Raw genomic sequence first — 18,247 nt, 5'->3', positions numbered from 1 at the left:
CATGAAACACAGATGCTAATAGACTATTTCCAACCTGGAAAATAAAAAAAAAATGCATGAACATAAACTATCTTTAGCTATACTAGTAAAATATTACGGTACGAACATCATCTTATAGCTAAATTATACGATTTTTTAAGTAGATACTTCCAGTGACTAGAATCGGCAAAATTAAAGGCCCGAGCCACACCTGCCATCGAAAAATTCTACAATGATTAACACCAGTTTATGAATGACAGTAGTGTCAAACATAACCGATACAAAATGGCTAGCCAGCCCCAATCACTCAATCACAGACAGCTTTGGTATTTGAGGGCTGGAGACTATCGGTTGTCATCTGAGCTAAGCGGATTTAAGGGATAAGAAGGGAAATGCGAATAAAAGTGACAGCGTTCGATGTTTGCGTACAAATGGAACGGATCGGGGGGAGCTCAGAGTAAGACGTGGGAGGTGTGGAGCGTGAATGTACGAAACAATGGAATGCCTTCCAGAGCTTTTCGAGCCTCGGTTATACCCTCGGTTGGGGTATTGTGGGTCACTACAGTCAGAGTAACTACGCTAACGTATTTAGCTACGCGGCGTTAATTAACAGTACCTGTTGCGTACGTTAATATTGTCGCATCGATATTGTAATTGTCACCGATTGTCATAGTAAAGCATTTTTTTTTTACGAATAAAATATAATTTGAGGCCAATCCATGCGGCTGGTTACCACTGATTTTGAAACACTGATTTGAAAATTGTAACACGGTAAAATCTACTGAACATGCTACCAACGGCTAATGCTTTGGCTCGGATACTGCTTCTTGGTTTATCAAAGTTCGACTTGATGTAAGCTTATCTTCACAGGTCAATAATAAGATTAAACCTTTTAGTACCAATATGTAAAGCAGCTCTTCATCTAAGAGACGACCTAAATATAGCACGATTGAATGCGAATTAGTGAAACGATGATGCTTTCGCTAATTGTATGCATCAGGTACAGCGAAGGCGACAATGGCCATAGGAACACCTACTATGAGATCTTTCAGGCAAAGCCTCTGATATATCTCCCAAAAATGTCTCTTATATACATACTGAGTTTTATGTAACAGAAATATATCAAATAATACTACAAGTCGTGTCACAAAAAGATCTCGATTGAAACACCGTCTCCGTTTTGTACGGTATCAAACGATTTGAAAGCTTCTATTTTTCGCAAGCTTCCATAATATTGGCGTTACGAAAGTTGCCTGTCGTTTATTGGGTAATCCAAAGTCCGTAACTGTACTTCTAAGCTAGAGATGCCTGTTATACAGTTAACCAGCATCACGGATATAATGAGCATTTATGGAGCTTCATCTAACCTTGCGCTACATCGCGCCGCTTGATTTGATATTAGGGTACAAACGCAACGATGGCGCATAGTCAACACCTGAAACGATTTCCTGACAGTCGACCGCTTTTTGTATTCAAGCGAGCCGTCAGTTACAGATTGCGGTCGCTCAATAGAACAACTTCCAAGTTTTGCTTGAGTGGGAAAAAAGACGGTATTAGATTCTATGCTTTTAGAGTTAGAAAACATTGGAGATATTATGCATGTTGTGAAGCTTATTTTGCATGCGAAAAAAACGGGTATCGCGGCATCGATGCGTGCAGATAAATATACGAGTAAAACTCTCAGTTTTATTAAAGTGACTAGTGCGAGAAATATCTAGATCCGCAAGCAACAGATTACTAAACAAATATGATTACGTATAGATATCGTTTCATAGTTTAGTGTTTTGTTCAAGACCGATGATCAACTGCAGGATAGATAAGCTGTATAGCTCTTTTAGTGAATGAAGCACTGACAAATATGAATGAGAAGAAAAATTACTAACAGGCCGGCCTTCGCTGTTTGAAGACGCGGTAATATTAGTTTACGTTAATGAAAAATATGAAAAGGCTACACCTGCAGAATACTACGAGTCACGAACATTTTTCCGAGTAGAGTACTAACGAGTCCACCGTTGGCCTTATTATCATGCCAATGACGTCCAGTTCATGTTTACTGATGCTAGTCTATGCTCTAGTTTGAATGTAACCCTCACATACATGGAAACAATCAATTTTATGTACTGCACACGAATACACCTTCGAATTGGACGCTGGAAACAACAGCATCGAAAGTAAATATATTTAAATCTTTTGCCTGTACGAACTCTGCATCATATAATATTTGCCTATTTCCAACTCAGACGAACGCCAAATCTTGAGGCCTTTTCTCATCAATGAAACTGTATTTTTTTTTTTTTTTTTTTATTATTACAGCGATTCAGTGTCCCTTTAGTCTATTCATACCGAATCCATATTTTTAGAAAAGCTTTTTTTGCGCTTATTTACAGGACGTTACTTTAGTTGTTTTAAAGGAGAAGGGAACGGTACTATCTTGGTAGAAACTTGCGCATTTGTGCACCAATAACTTGTGCACAAATTGGGCTCGTTCTTAATAACCTGTCACGTGTGAAGTTGTATGTTGAGATTAAGGAACGTGTCTTATAAGTCGTTGCTTGAAAAATGCTCCACGAACCTAACGTTTCGATTCACTCTTAACAGATTCCATATAAAAAAAAAAACGTAATATTCTCAAGTGAGAGTGGTGATTTGCATAAGACCAATCAATAATCCTGTGCGAACGTAATATAACCGCTATTGACTCGAGAGCAGTTTTCAGATACGTTGCTAAGGGACAAATCGAGATAGCGACATGTTTTGTAAACGAGAATACTCTGTCATCATAAACAGACGAGCAAAACTATTCGCAGCAATGAACCGAAGCTAGGCTACCAAACATGGCTGTAAGGTCACCACGGCGAAGATTAGAGTGATTTTCGTCTTCGTATATTAAGCATTAAACGGTCAGACGGAACGGCGTACAGCTGATTTTCAACTCTGTCACAAGTTTAGTTTTCGATCATTAGGATTATATCAAGCGATTGCGACCTTGTCGGCCTAGCAGACTCTAAGACAGCTACGCTTTATCCACTGTAGCATCGTCGACCAAATGGCCGTTGTTACATTTCATCTTGGACCTATTGAAATCACTGGCCAAATAGCTAATTAAATCGATTCTAGACAGTATATTTGTGAATTTCGCAACCGTTTCCCACTGGCCTTTTTTGTCTACTGCCGCTGTCGGCATTTAAGATTTGGCAGAATATAACTCGTAGCAAACCAGAGCTTGAGTGGATATCGACAAGGTCGCAGGTATTGTCATTTTCTGAGTCCATTATTTTCGTGATAAACAGAATACGAATTGGTACGGATCAATCAAACAGTTCGAGCTCGCAGAAATGTCCGTACGGCTCGTTGAAAGACAGCGTTGGCCTCTACGGTATAAATCGAAAAGCATTGAGCGACCATAGACTTAAATTGCCTACATTAGATTATATTCTACATGCTGTAGTAGACTAATTGAAGTAGCAAACAGGCACATATACTATATTTGGATTTCTCTTCTTGGGCCTTCAACCTGCCGACAAAAATAACACAACGCGACGTCGTTCTACTGTTGTGGCCTTTCGCATTGCTTTAAACGCCCTTTATTTGACGATCTATACCAAAAGATTAGCTGTAGTGCTCGGCTGATCTCCTCCGTTTCGTGTTACCCTTTGCTTTACCATTTAGGCGTTAGAGCACCGGCTGATAACTCTAAAAGATAAAGATTGTATTTAAAGTATAAACGATGCCGGAATGGAACAAGCTCGAAAGAGGGAACTAGAAGGAGGCTAAGAAGTACAAACATTTTTTCCACAGGTCCACGATCGTAAAACTATATCCTCGCTATATCGCTCAACCAACTCTGGGGGGTCTGTTGTGCTTTCTGTTGGCAATTCTGATCGCAGTACATCGATAGATCAAAACACAGTGGTTATTTAGAGTAACTATCCATTGCTCCTGATGTATCGTTTTTGTAAAAGCGTATAAAATAATGCGTAGTAAAAAAAATGACAATGAGTAGTAAATGTACTGGAATGCGAATAGCCGGCTTAAGTGCGGCCCTCGGTGATAAGAGTTATGCGTTACTTTTGTTTGCTGTATGAATTATTTCCTTTCTTAAATTAAGACATTATTTCAAGTATTTCTTGCTTCTATACAGATTTGCGTTTTCCTCTAAACGACTTTGATAAAGAGAAAGGGCAATTATCGATAGTGTCAGACTTACCCCTATTGGTGAATACAAACTAACTGCAAGATGGAAATCAAGCCAAATTACCGGTTTCCCCACTCTTTGATCATAAATATTACCACTTCCAGAATTGGTTTAATCTTAACTTAATTAAACTTTAACGCATCAAGAAAGAATTATAGAACTATCTTAGATACGCGTGTCCGTTTCGAGCTATTCCTTTTCTCTTAACAGCCTCTTGTTCTTTTATTCTTTTGTTGCCTTGCTATTCACCTCACGGACAAAGTTCTGCCGCCCGCAACCTGCGCAAGACGGTGCACTGTGCCGGCCTAACTGGCTACGCAGGTGAGGATGCGTTAGGCATTGAAAAGCCAGTCGGCCGTCATAGGACGGCGTGTGAGCCAGCCTGAAATATGCCCTGTTAACAGAGGTCGGGGCACCATTAGCTAATATTTCGATGCCAACCGCAAAAGATAACCTCGTTTAACAAGCAGTAGAAGAAGCGTTGAGCACCACGGCATTCCTCGATTCACGTGTTGCTTCCAACAGCAGTTCATATCCTGGTAGTAATATGCGTTATAGTAGAAGAACACGTTGGAGCTAAGTAGTCGAAACGAGAGCGGGTATCTATTGCTATCACCACAGAGGTTGTGAACGCAAAAAACAACGCGACGTTTCGACGCATCCGTGTTGTTACACATCAAGGGAGGTAGCGTCGTTTCAAGGCTCAGGTCGACAGAAGATCAAAAGGCCAAATAATGACAGAGAATTCGACTGGTTTGCAGGCCACGCATATACCACCTCTTAGCTCTTCGGTATTTGCACGCATCCTTTTAAACACACGCACGTTATGTCTAACCTTCTGTCTCCTTTTTTCCCTCACTCCAGGGCAGAGATGCTATTACTTGGACCCTACGTTAGTTTGGGCTTTGTGTGGAAGACAGACTGTTATAATGGATGCTGGGTTGAGGAAAAGTTTTGCCAGGAAAAAGAACTTTACCCACTTCCATCGTTCGCGTTCCCTTTTAGTTCGCTTGCTACTCTCTCTCTCTCTCTCTCTCTCTCTCGTTTCTGATGTTTTTCCCATTTTTTCGGCACAGCGAACAGCGCTGAAACAGGAAGGAAACTAGATAAATAGGCAGATAGGAGAAGCCTCTTGGTGAGCCCGGCTGCTGGACCTGAAGTCAAGTAGGCAGTTAGAATGAGTGTTGGCTGGTAACTGTTGTGTGCAAAGGTCGACTGCGTCAATGCGTAGTATGCAAACAAGATTTCATTGTTCAACTGGCTACCGCCACCTGCCGCAGCTCGTTCTTCACGCCTGCATACAGCATTCATACTCGGACGGAGCTCGAGGTTGAATTTCTGAGAACCTGAAAAGGCTACGAGCAAATGCGCACGTCTGGGGACACAGAACCCCATGGTATATAAGTATACATGTATATGTGTCTATGTGCAGAAGCCGTGTGCAAGGGTCTTGGCGGAATTCATCCAGCACTGAAGATGCCTCCGTGGAAAGTTGTAAAGCGAAACGACCAAAAATGGGCAAACGTGCATAAGGTAGACGCTTTCGCCCTTTTAACCTTAATATAGAATTCAAGACGTATGCATTTACAAACATAGACAATGGCCGGATAAGCATCATACGTAATAAGGTTAGTTAATTCTTCGACATTAAATGGGCTAAGTATACATAACGCTGTCGATTCATGCAAATTTGCCTTACATATACACGACAAATTCAGCTGAGTGGTAGTGCAATGTTCTAAGCGGAATTATATAATGTATAGTCGGATCGGTAGAAGGCGTATAATTTGTCAAGAAATATAGGCCTGCAGCCTTTCGTTCGTCCTTGAATTTGGTACATGATTGCTTATGTATCTCAAACACTATAATTTCATCGTAAATATTATCTATTGGAACATAATTTTATTTGAATGATAACATGCCTAACTAGTCGTGTCGGTTAAAGTTTATTAGCAATCCATTGGACGGCTTATCACCAGCTAACATATAACTAATGTGTCTATTTCAAGATTCGAACTTAAACTACTAGCAGAGTTAGCCTGCTGCATAGATCGCAAAAAACATGAAGTTTATCAATAATATTCGCTCTTTATGGTAATGGTTTAAGTGTTTATAAAACCAGCTTGAGGGCGGCGCTGATTTCCTTTCTGTTCACCCTTGCCAAATTATGGCACCAAGTCCTGTCAACAACATTTAATTACGCACTTGGTGTACATAGAAGATAGTTTATTTTTTTCACATAATGGCTTTTTTATAGATTGCAAGGTATCTATGACATATGATAAACGCTATTTAAAAAAAAATAACCATCTCTCTGTTGTAATACAAAATCCGTTTGAGGCCATTAAGATTGTGGCGCCATGCTTATTGAAAATTTGCCTCCTGAAATGCCCGCCTTGCGCAGCGGGCCAAGGGGTCTTAGATCGCGGCAATCGGGCGCAGATGGTCGACAAACTGTACTGAACCATTGATACCCATCAATAGAAGTCTGAAGTCAAACCCTTATCGCAGACAGAACGCGTGAGCAGAGTTGAAAGAGCCAACTCGCCTGCTGATCGCAATTCGATATCGATAGGGATTCAGCGACACTCACTTGGTTTCTTACTATACCTTACAGCCGTGCAAACTTGACGTTCGTGATGCTTGTCGGTGGTTTCATGGAGAAGAACTAGACTATAAAGTTCAAATGACGTTAGCTTTTTTTTGCAGTAACTTATTGTTGTTCTTGATGATTAAGTGAATCACTTAAGTTAAGTTAGATTCACCTAACTGTAGCTTACATTCAATGTGTGTCTCCAATTCATTCGTCTATGCAATTTACTTTTTTTTGGGATAGGCGATGAGGAAATGGAATACTGATAACGAGATCAGAGAAAGAAGGAAGTGGAATTATTCAATGTTATCCTGATAACGATAACAATAACGATATTCGTACTGTAAATTTCGTATGAATTCCATTTCGTCCAAGGATAAGGAACGCATTCTATTTAGTCGCATCCTATCTTTTTACTATTCTTATCAGTATCTCACTTTAGCCGCTCTCAAGGACATGAATTTGCTCCTCATTTTCTATTGTGTCTATATTATGAGTAATCATCTTCGGTGAGTTACGACCCGATTCTTTCAATAACTTTGTGTTATCAATCAACGTCTGCTTTAACAGACATGCCTAACATGCTGCCAGTGCTGGCAAGCATTTTACTACTTGTACGTTTCTTACTAGCCACTGTTAGTCTAGTTGTTAGATGTTGCACTGGATTAGTTCCATGCCCATCCATTTGGATCTGGCCCAGATCGGGCCATTTAAGTTGTCACTAACCACTCGGCTGAATTGGAAAAGACAATTATTAAGTGAACGCTACAATGATTACGTGCACATTTTTATGCGCCCAGTTTAGTGTTCGCAGTAATTATAACGACAGGAACGGCTACTTCTGCCTTTTGATTATCATTGCGTATGTACCTTTAGGCTGTGGAAGCTTACTTCTTTGGACATCTGTTCAGTGGGAACGTTTTTGGTGTCCGTCCCTGGCAATCAAGTGTATCGGAGTCTGTTGATGTCTCTATTCAGTTGGGCTTCGATAGCAAATGACGGATGGAACGATAAAGAGCAGAACCGTCCGCATTTTAAGAAACTGCCTGCCCTCCTCTGCCTCCATCATTTTAAGCACCAAATCAAGCTCGTAACGACTCAGCGGGACGACGGTTGCGGCTGTGGCTTCAGCGAACTTTGAGTCAATCATCAAAATGTTTGTTAATTTAATTGTCGTTTTTAACCAGACTGCTGGCTTATGAGCCCTATCCAAGCAGACCCAATAGCAGTAATAACAGGGGAAGCAGCACCGGTAGCAACGAGAGCACGCGTAGGACCTTCGCCGTTCAAAGGCCTCTCAGGACGTATACGGAAATCCCCTGAGGAATGTTGAAGTAGCACGATTGGGGGAGCAAGTTCACAACTGAAATTTGATGGTATGGGCAGACCCAGAATAAAAGAAAGCGTGCACAATTGAACACACGATAGTATTAAAACGTTTTAATGCGTTATTTGTTGCTAGCTTTATTAAATATAATCTTCATGGGGCGTGGCGCTATATCCATTAGCGCATGTTGCATTCAGGGTGCTTCCAGTGAATTTAATTACATACATTTTGGAAGGAGAAAGAAAAACAAAAGCGGATTGATTAGGCTGAATTTCCTTCTTCGGGAATGCGTTAGATAGGATCTTAGCTGAACGGCCTCCCAAGCTTCGTGGATACGAGGATAGCCGTATGCATAAAATTTAGACCTGAATAATTTAATGATCAATTAATGTAAAGCATGTTTATTAAAAAAAAAATAAAGAACACACAAACGAAATAATAGAGAGAACTTCGATCACAAAGATACGGAACCTCTAATTCTTCGAGAGAAGCTGATCGGCTAAGCAGTTGTGGAACAGAAACCACAAGATTTAATCCTACTATTAGAACTGAACTTTTGAGCATGCAGTATGGGCCACAGACCCCGTGTGCTGTACGTCGCTAAAGGACACCAGGTAACAGCAACTGAAATAAGTACATTTCTCTTTGCATTCTCCTAAAAGCACCGACATTCTTTTATCTCTGAACAATCCGAAGCGCTCCTGGATGTAATCTGCCATACACTGAACCTGTTCCCTGGAATCTTTTCACAGACTATTCTAGGCCGGTGTTGCGGGACACCGCCTGAGCCTATCTGCGTACGAAGTTTTCGTGACGGCCTAACATGAAGTTGACTAAAGTCGTAAAAAATTTCCACGAATCGCAACCATGAATCGCTGAATTACGTGAGAAATTACACTTGAGAAACCGAGTGGGCTGCTATCCAGGAGAGTTCAGTGTTAGTTCCGTTAAAATGTAACCAGTTTTTGTGATATGAATAAAACTAAGCGTCCGTACGAAGAATATATTAAACGTGATCCACCATCAAAGCCTACGTTTAAGGCTACGAGAGCCTGGATGCATCGAAAATCAACCGAAACAGCTAAGAAACATTGCCTTTATTACATTTCTAGCACAGATGCTCTTCTGGAACCAGTATTCAAATGATGTTTTTCTATAACAGCTATTTGAAGCTAGGGATTATTCTTCCTGCAGTATTGTGATTGTAGGCAAGTTCTTCAACTACCGATGATAACACTCAACTACACAATTCTGCGTATAGAGAAGGTTACATATATAATCAGAAGTTTCACCTAAAGCATTATTTGCATGCTGAAATGTTAGGGCGGGGCGCAAACAGTAGAACTATTGCCCTTAGAGGCATTGACTTGGCAACCTTATGCGTATTTTAAAGTGCAAACCCAAATCCCCGCAGAGGATCGCATTGTTCCACATAGGATATTCAGCAGTCATCATGGAAAGCACTTCCTAGACACTTCAGATATAGCGTTTCACGGCATACATATGTATCGTATAAATTTACTAATAACTGTAATACGCCTGATCTGCTTCCACAAATCCGAAACCAAATCAAACCCGTTGTCCCATTTATTAAAGGAGACAATAGAGTTCTTCGGTGTAACGCCTTTTGAGCATCCTCTATTGACTCAGCTGTAGGGGAAAAACATAAAATATTTATTAAATTAATTTTTAGTTTATTAAATTTCAGCATATTTGCAGTCTCGTATATCGTCGGTGTGAAAGTCTATGTCTGAATTACTTTTTTGAGTGAAAGTTATATTCGGACTATCGTTCCTCGTTGTTGAGCAAAACCCATATAAATCGTTGCTACACCCAGCAATCAAAATTCAGGGCCGTCGGCAGGCTTATTCTAATTGCTATGCGTACACGAAAAACCTTATTAGACATGACCCTATCCCGATCATCATGTTTTGTCGGAATAAGGATGCCTCTTTGTTCCGAACTACCCGTGTCGAAAATAACCTCTGGCACAGTTCAATGAGTGCTCGCTGTATTGAATATCGTCTAATTCGATAGTTGAAGCCCATCTGCCTGTACAGCACTGCCTATAATAACAACACTCACATCAACGTACTGAAAAACACCACTCTAAAAGTAGCCGTTTTTAGTATACCAGACTCTAGAAATTGGCATTTTTATTTAGAAATAGGACAATCAAGCACGATGTGTACCTGTAAGCAAAGGTGGGGCTATACGCGAAGACGCCAAATAGAGCGAGTGAAGTGGTCAGATGCCGATTTTATAACTTTAGTTAAACGTTTTTAATCTCTAACTTTAGTCTTCCAAATATTTATTATAACTAAAAGTAGCACATAAAGAAAGATTCTTGAAGAAAACGTTGGCCGATTCCATATTATATTTTAAAGGATATCTTTCTAAGTTGCCAAGAAAACCATCATTTAACTCAAGCTTTGCACGAGCATGAATATATATACAAAACTCTACATATATATATATATATATATATATATAGTTTTGTTCACAGGAAACTTAATTCTTTTAATTTCTCTGTATAAAGAGCGGTCAACCCCACTTTGTTTCATAATAATACTCGATAATTGTCGCTCGAAATTATACTGTCCCATATAGCCCTTAGAATGATTATATGATAACTCATATAATGATTTTTAAAAAACTTGTTTTCACCTCACCGTTAAAACTCTAGCCCTGGAACAGGCCAAATTGTAACAAAAAAAACTTTAGGTTATTTACATTGTTTATTTGGAAAAGGTGGATAAAATTCGATAAACACACTTAACATAGTCCTACATAGCACTCCATTCTGTAATTTTAATTAGACAAAAAATCATTAATTCATAGGTAAGGTAAATGGTGCTAAATTTTTGACCCATGACTTTGACCCGTTAACAGAATTTTAACCTCCTAGAAAAAAAAGACGGAATGTACCATATAACTCCACTCTGCCCTACTCTAATGATTGGTGTGTTATTTCTTATTCTTCTTCTTACACATTATTCTTATTACCTTAACAAACATTAACGGTCACAGCACCGTTTTATCTATTTACTTACTTGTCTTAGTAGTTTTGGGATATGGCATTTCTGAGGCTGTTAGCTCCGTATCGGCATCTCGGTTTTTTTGTTAAATGAATAGAATCTCCATGGCGTGCCCTACTTTCAAAATGAAACTATGAACGTGATATTTACCACACTGCACGGGTATCAGCCGGGTGTATTTTCAGATTTCTATAAAGGTTCCCGTTTGTCAATGCTACAAAGAAGTATTTCGCTTTTGCTTTGAATCTATCAGTCATCGATAGTCATACATCGACTGTGTAAATGAAGTCGCCACAACTTTTTTCGGGTCCTGTTTTAATTCGCGGTCATAAAGGGCACCACTTGCATTTATTATAGTTTATTGGGCTTCTTCTGTGCCGTGTTATCAAGTATTACTGAGTCTCTCTAGAGCTAAGACGATTTGTTTCTCAAGCAGTGTAAACAATGAAGAATAATTCGCTTTTCTCCGATAAATATTAAAAAAACACTGATACGTCGTGCTTCCATCTCCCTAGCGCTTCAACCTGCGCATGTATTCGTTATCGCCTATTTCATCAATACGATCATGATGCCGAAACAACTAATTTTGTTCATTAAAACTTCGTTACAGAATTTATAGCTCCTACTTAGCTACGCCAACTCTACAGACCGACGGGCTCCTAAACGTAAGCGATGCTCTGGGGCGTTTCGGGGTGTTGTTTACGGTAAAGTGTGAGATACATTGTGATCTTTCCTTTGCGGCGACAGTAGTGGCTGTGACGAGAACAGGGAGATTAGCGGAGAAAATTCATTTGGTTGCCGGGTGTATGTTAATGGTGTAGCCAAATTGATTTGAAATTATCTTTTTCTTACTTTTCTTGCGTGTCATTTCGACTTCATTCTGCACGTGTGAACGCAAACTTTCCTCAGCGAAAGCACGGACGTTCCGCTTCTCGTTGGGCGGTCATGAGAGCTACACGAGGGGGCCATTATACGGTTGGGGTCGATGATTCATACATTTTTTGGGGGGACCGCGACATCTAAAGTGGTTGAACCTCCCTAAGATTAAACACTAATTACACTCTTCTATGTTAGGCTATATAGTATCCTTTACGTATGCGACTTGAAGGTTTTGCACAACACAAGTCGCTGAGGTTCTCTAGCAGACGCGAACAGTAACATGCCAGCAATGATAGCATTACCTCGACGCGCGTTCGATGTCCAAAAACGATTATTTACCAACAAAGACAACAACGTGTTAGCGCAGACAGCGGGGCCGTGTTCAACTTAAGTGTTATTGTTATTAAGCGACTGATGGTCCGCCTAGTGAGCCAACGTTTCAAAATATTTTTAATTGTAATTTCCCCCTTTATACCTGTACACGTAATGTTAATTTTCTTATGTGATTGTGATGCATGTATAACGAAAACTTATTAAAAAACGATTTTAACGCCAGCTTTGATGTCCATTCATCGGGCATTATGTAGGAACTACCGGGACTAACCACTACTCATTTACTACAATCATATCATCTATATGTAAGAACTTACAGGTGACTCAACTATTTTTTTTGTAAAGTAAGACGTTAACGTTCACACTACACGCGTCGCATACTATCATCCAGTCATCCATGAGAAAATTAGCCGCTACTCGGTTTTACCCTATGTGTAAAAGGTAGCTTCTTTAACAAATCCATATCTAAATTCGCAGGACATATGCCGTCAACTGTCTTCATCTGCTTGTATTTTTATTTACATAGCGATATCTCCGCATCATTTACTTCTCTACATACCACACACCCGTTGCTCCCAAACATCCATCCGGTAGTTCTGTCTGTCTGTAGGGAGATCTGTTTATTGATCGATCACAGACGGCGTGTCCCACTCGTGCCTTCGTCTATTGCCTTCAATACTAAAGAGTTGCCCTCAGGGTTAGATGAACCAGGTTCGTGAAGTGGATTCTAGCATCGTGTGCCCTCCTATTATCTCTCTCCTTCCCTCTATTTTATGTGGCCCTATTCTCTGTCCCCCTTTGACTTAGCTGCTTTCGCATGCTTACGACTTTCATCCACCTTTCCATGCCATTGGGCCTTCCGTGGGTGGTTCATCATTGAGAGCTTGTTAATGTTGCGGATTCACCCCCCAGGGATCTTAAGACCAGTCGACAGGTGGGGTCGCATAGGTAGATGTGGGGGCAGCCAGCTTCGCTTCAGGTGCTGGCACAGGAGAGGCACGGAGGGAAAATGAGGGTGACACACTGCTTGCTTAGTGGATGAGCAGCCACTTCCTTCGTGGAGGTAGTCCATTGCCTTAGGGTATGCTGGGCTAATTCGTTCGATGCTTCTAAACTTCCGGAGGGCTCTCGGCTTGTCCTGCTATCCCGCTTTACCCCTGAGACGATGAATCTTGACTGCCTTAATTCGTGTTGCTCCCCACCGGGAGTGGTAAAGGAAAATTTCTAGGCGGTCGAAGCGACGTCATGGCGATAGTCATAGCAGCGGGACCGCAGACGCCGTCGTTAGAAGGAATTCATGCAGAACAGGCGATAGTTTCTCATGCGACTGAAAGGACGAGAAAAGATAAGAGACGATAGTGCGCAAATCCATGTTGACAGTTCCGCTCCTTGCATGAGGAAAGCGATAGATGCCAGCTCACATCAGGATGAACTTACCAACAAGCCACAAGCGCTGAGGACTATCGGTGGACTTTGAATTGATGGTTTGCTAATGACTTGTGACATGAAATGTTTAAGAAAATCTGGGGAACACTTTTAGAGAGATCCATCAAATACGTTCGGATTTATCACGCATTTGTATGATGTTCAAGTTATTGTTAAATGACTGAATTGGAAAAGATTACGCGATCTTTAAGGTCAATACCGCATTTGTATCATTTGTATTGCCTTTTAGGATACTTTGCGCTTTGTTTCGCCTCAGAAATGATTAGAATTTCAATGATGCTTGTGTACATCTGTGGTTTGCATCTACTAGTGTCATGTGATAAAGCGATTTCATATTTAATGTAATTGTAAAATTTCCTCTCATTCCATTTGAGGTATACAAGGGACGAGACTCTTGGCGTTTGCTGAGCTTATATCAGGTAATTTAGTTGACTGGGTATAAACAATCTACCTTTAAAGTGCTTTTGCAATGGCACCTGTGGCATGAGCAGATAGAAGTCCCCGCGGCTGGTAAGCTATACCGCCCATTTGTTGAGTTTTAATATTGCTTGTCCAAACCGTCTAACTTGTTATATTTGCCGTACAATTTAACCGCAATCTTCAGCCGTTATTTGTTAGCTGATCTAATTCGGTGCCGTAAAAATCTCGTGTTTTTCATGGGACAACGATAAAGACTAAAATCCACAGCAAAGCCGTTTTATTTCACTGTTGTCTACAAAATCAACAATAAACGGTGTACAGATCAAATTAAATCGTCGAGATCCTACCTACTTTGAACTTTATTTAGGTACGCGGATGTACAATCAAAATAAGCAGCAGAATTAAGTATAAGGGTTTCGTATTGGAAATCAACTATCTAAATCATTCCTCAAAATGGCCGCTCCAGACATAGAAGTCAATCTTTTTTTTTTTTTCAAGGAAATCATTAAAAATTAATCTAGCCAATTATGGCTTTACTTTTTATAAGAAATGTATAAACAAATCAAAAAAACTTGCAATTATAGAGGAATGGGTGGGTGATAAACATTAATCCATTCTCACAAGTTTTGGCTCTGTAGTGAAAAGGGCTAGTCATTTTTGCAGATTAGAAACCAACTTTTGAGGTACCTAAATAAAAAGCCTTACGAGTTACATACTTCTGTAAAAATGTTGAAATAGGTCGACGTCAACCTGTTTCAACCAATTCCATAGGAATTTCTTGAGACTCCCTCATAGAATAATATGATTTTTCGTATTTAATTCAACAGCCATAAAAGTGAATATTAGAGAATAGGCTTTTGTTGGAAGGTATTAGTACAACTTTATTTTGGCGAAATTGAGTTAAAATCCGTATTATAAAATAGAATTTGAATTTGCTAGCGTGAGGCATTATTTAATCCTTTTAAATTATATCGGAATGTAGTTTCCAGTAGCAGTTAGTTGGTGGTGCACAATTTAACGAACTACGATATATTTTGGATATTACTTTGTTTGTTGGGCGATATTATTAATTTTAAACAAACGAAATTTCCATCCACGAAAATGCTAAACAAAATGGTCATTTGAAAGATGGCAAGAAAAAGCCCTTTGCTCGCCATGAAGAGGCCTCAACGTTAAAAATACGTACGCCCTTCCTATTCGGCTTTAGGAGATTACTCTAGCTCCGGACGGTATTGCATGGTGTTCTCTAGCCGTAGCTAAATAAAATCGATGCTCCGATAAGAGCAAAGTTAATTAATACAGAATAATATTAAGATCTTTTGCCCAGTCTTTAGTACTACTTGTAGTGTTCTATGGTTTGGCAAGAAAGATGCAACCGAGTAGAACCCTATGTGAACTCCACATCATGGAGAAGGAAATCGCAAAAATGATGCTTGAACTCCTAGAATTACCGATCCTTAAAACCGGTAGGGTAGTTTGTCCTTCAATTATTTGACATGCTTTGTTTCTACTCGTGACCGTGTCGCTGTGACAGTACTTCGACACTTCAAATACTACTACAAACGTACCTCGAATATAGGGTGTGAGATTTAGACAGGCTTTGTTTACATAGCTAAGATTAACACGGTTAATATAACAAATATATAACTATCTAATAATATAAACAAGAATTTCCGGCGAAATTCACAGTGATACCGCAGAAATAATAGGCATGATATTTTGTGGTAGTGCTCAGTAGTGACGCTCACTATTTTGTACGTTTTGACGAGATCAAAAAAATATAATTAAGTACCCGTTCGCTATCAATGACAAGCTTTGTTAATTCTAAATAGCGAAGGCTTACTTAGCTAAGGAAATTGTACTTTTTGCTTTATCTTCTTTATCTCCTTATTTTTTTTATTATTAAATTACTGTTTTCTTAGTTACAACGTAATTCTATTTTATTGGTTAATATTTATAAGTCGATTAAACACAATCTACCGAACATCATAGATCTTACCATAAACATTACTTCAGAAACACGATTTTTTTTTTCTTGACACGACTCTTTATACAAATAATACTATAATACTACTAGATAACCTAAGTTTGCCTTCCTAAAGAACGAAGCGAACTTTGGGAGGCGCTTACGATAGGTGGAAAGTTCAATGAAAATGGCTACTGAGACCTGATGAGACCTGATCACCTACTGCTCTTTTTCAAACAGTTCTGCTTGTCAAGTGTGTGCCTGGGAGCGAAGGGAAATCTCGCTTGAAAAAAGTACCGCGGGCTGGAGATTGAGACTGTTAAAGAAAGACGCATGTGGAGGTAAAGGAGAAGAATACCAAAGACAAAATTCGACGCGTTTCGATAACGGCACAATGACCTCCAACTTAGAAGTTATCAATGGCACTCAAGCATTTCGGTGTTTTGATGCTTCATATACCTGAACCTAACTCTCCGAGAACATCATTGCAGCCAGCGTTAAAAAATATCCGACCTTGTAATGAGCTTTTTTTCTTAATTACATGTAATTAGTTCTCGTGTTTGCCAAAATCAACTGGTTTACCATTCAACTAGCTAAACTACGTTACAGCCGACCAAAATGGTTCTTGGGCAGAAGAAGGAAAAGTCATTCTTATTTTGCTTTTTCGTTTACGCCTGTTTGATTCTGTGTACTGAAACACTGTCCGGAAATACTTTTTATGTATAATTCTATTTCGTGTAGCCTTTGAATTGTTAGTCGAAACATACGACTACGTTTAGAAACACCTGCGAGCTTATCACATCATGGCTTGATGCTTGACCGGGAACCCATCTGATTTGATAATTCGCATCGACGCAAAGCAGTCATCATTGTATGCTTGCAATACACTAAGCAGTCTGTGTTATCCGGGAAAAATATATGTTTAAACAATTTCCGATTCCTTTAGAAATCAATATTTATATTCAATTTAAAGCACATCTTCGTTGCGGCGATATCTTACTGATACCTAAACTTCAATATATCTATTTATTTGTGAAATTTTTCTCTAATACATCACGTTAGAACAGATCAGTAGCGTTCATTCCAACAGGTACCTTGGACTTTGCATATGTTAAGAAATGGAGCATTGAACGCGCAAAATTAGCACGACCTAGCACGGACCTCTTTAATTCACTTATTATATTGCTGCTTTGTACTTTCTCCGGACGCGCCTTTGCCGCCAGTCACCCCTATTTGTTTCAGAGCTCGGCCATCTCTGAACGAAAGTTACTACGCTGTCGTCTGTTTTGTGGACCGATCCAATAACTAGAGTGCGTCAAACTTTGGTAATATGATCATCTTCGTTCTCCTCAAACACTGTGACATTATTAACCGGCAGAAACAAACCATGGTGTTCATCGACCGGCCTAGTGAACAAGGCTGGCGAGAGGCGCGACCACCCAAGTCTTACTCCTAAGTCCTCGTAAATCCATCTCCGTGAAAGTCGCTGTCTGTTTAGCTGTACAGCCATCGACATCCTCTGCAACGCACCCTATCGTCGTAACTGTCTGAGCTCGAAAGCTTTTTTCCTGAATGACCCACAGGCTAAGTGAGCGACCGAGAAACACTGCACACTGCATTCGTTAACAGCAAGAGCAGCAGCAGGTTAGGAAGCCCTTGCCTGCAGTGTCTACGCGCCCCGATCCATACGTAGCCGACACACACCTGTTCAGCTATTGGATAGTGGAACTTACAACGTAGACGGTGTCTGCCTGTCCTCGCCACCACCTTTTGCTCATGATTTTGTAGGGGCTAGCTTACTCCGGCATTCCCACTGCACGATTGTGCCAAATAGGGCTGACAGCCGCGATGTTTTCTACCCTCTTGGGCTCAGTTGTAATCGCTGCTTGCGATGGACGAACGCACAGCCGCGTGGCGGTTGGTGCATAAGTTCGCGCTGTTTTTTCTTTCCCGCTTTAGCCTTGGTTTGCTAATTGTAGAGAGAAAGAGACGAGGACAAGAAGATGGAGCCTAGGTTCATTTTCACCTATAGAAAAAGGCTGTTTGCAATCTATGTCCTGCCCTTTGCTGC

This window comes from Varroa jacobsoni, unplaced genomic scaffold, assembly GCF_002532875.2.
Source record: "Varroa jacobsoni isolate VJ856 unplaced genomic scaffold, vjacob_1.0 scaffold_67, whole genome shotgun sequence".
Taxonomy (NCBI): domain Eukaryota; kingdom Metazoa; phylum Arthropoda; class Arachnida; order Mesostigmata; family Varroidae; genus Varroa; species Varroa jacobsoni.
The sequence above is the reverse complement of the archived record's forward strand: the minus strand, read 5'-3'. Positions refer to the sequence as shown.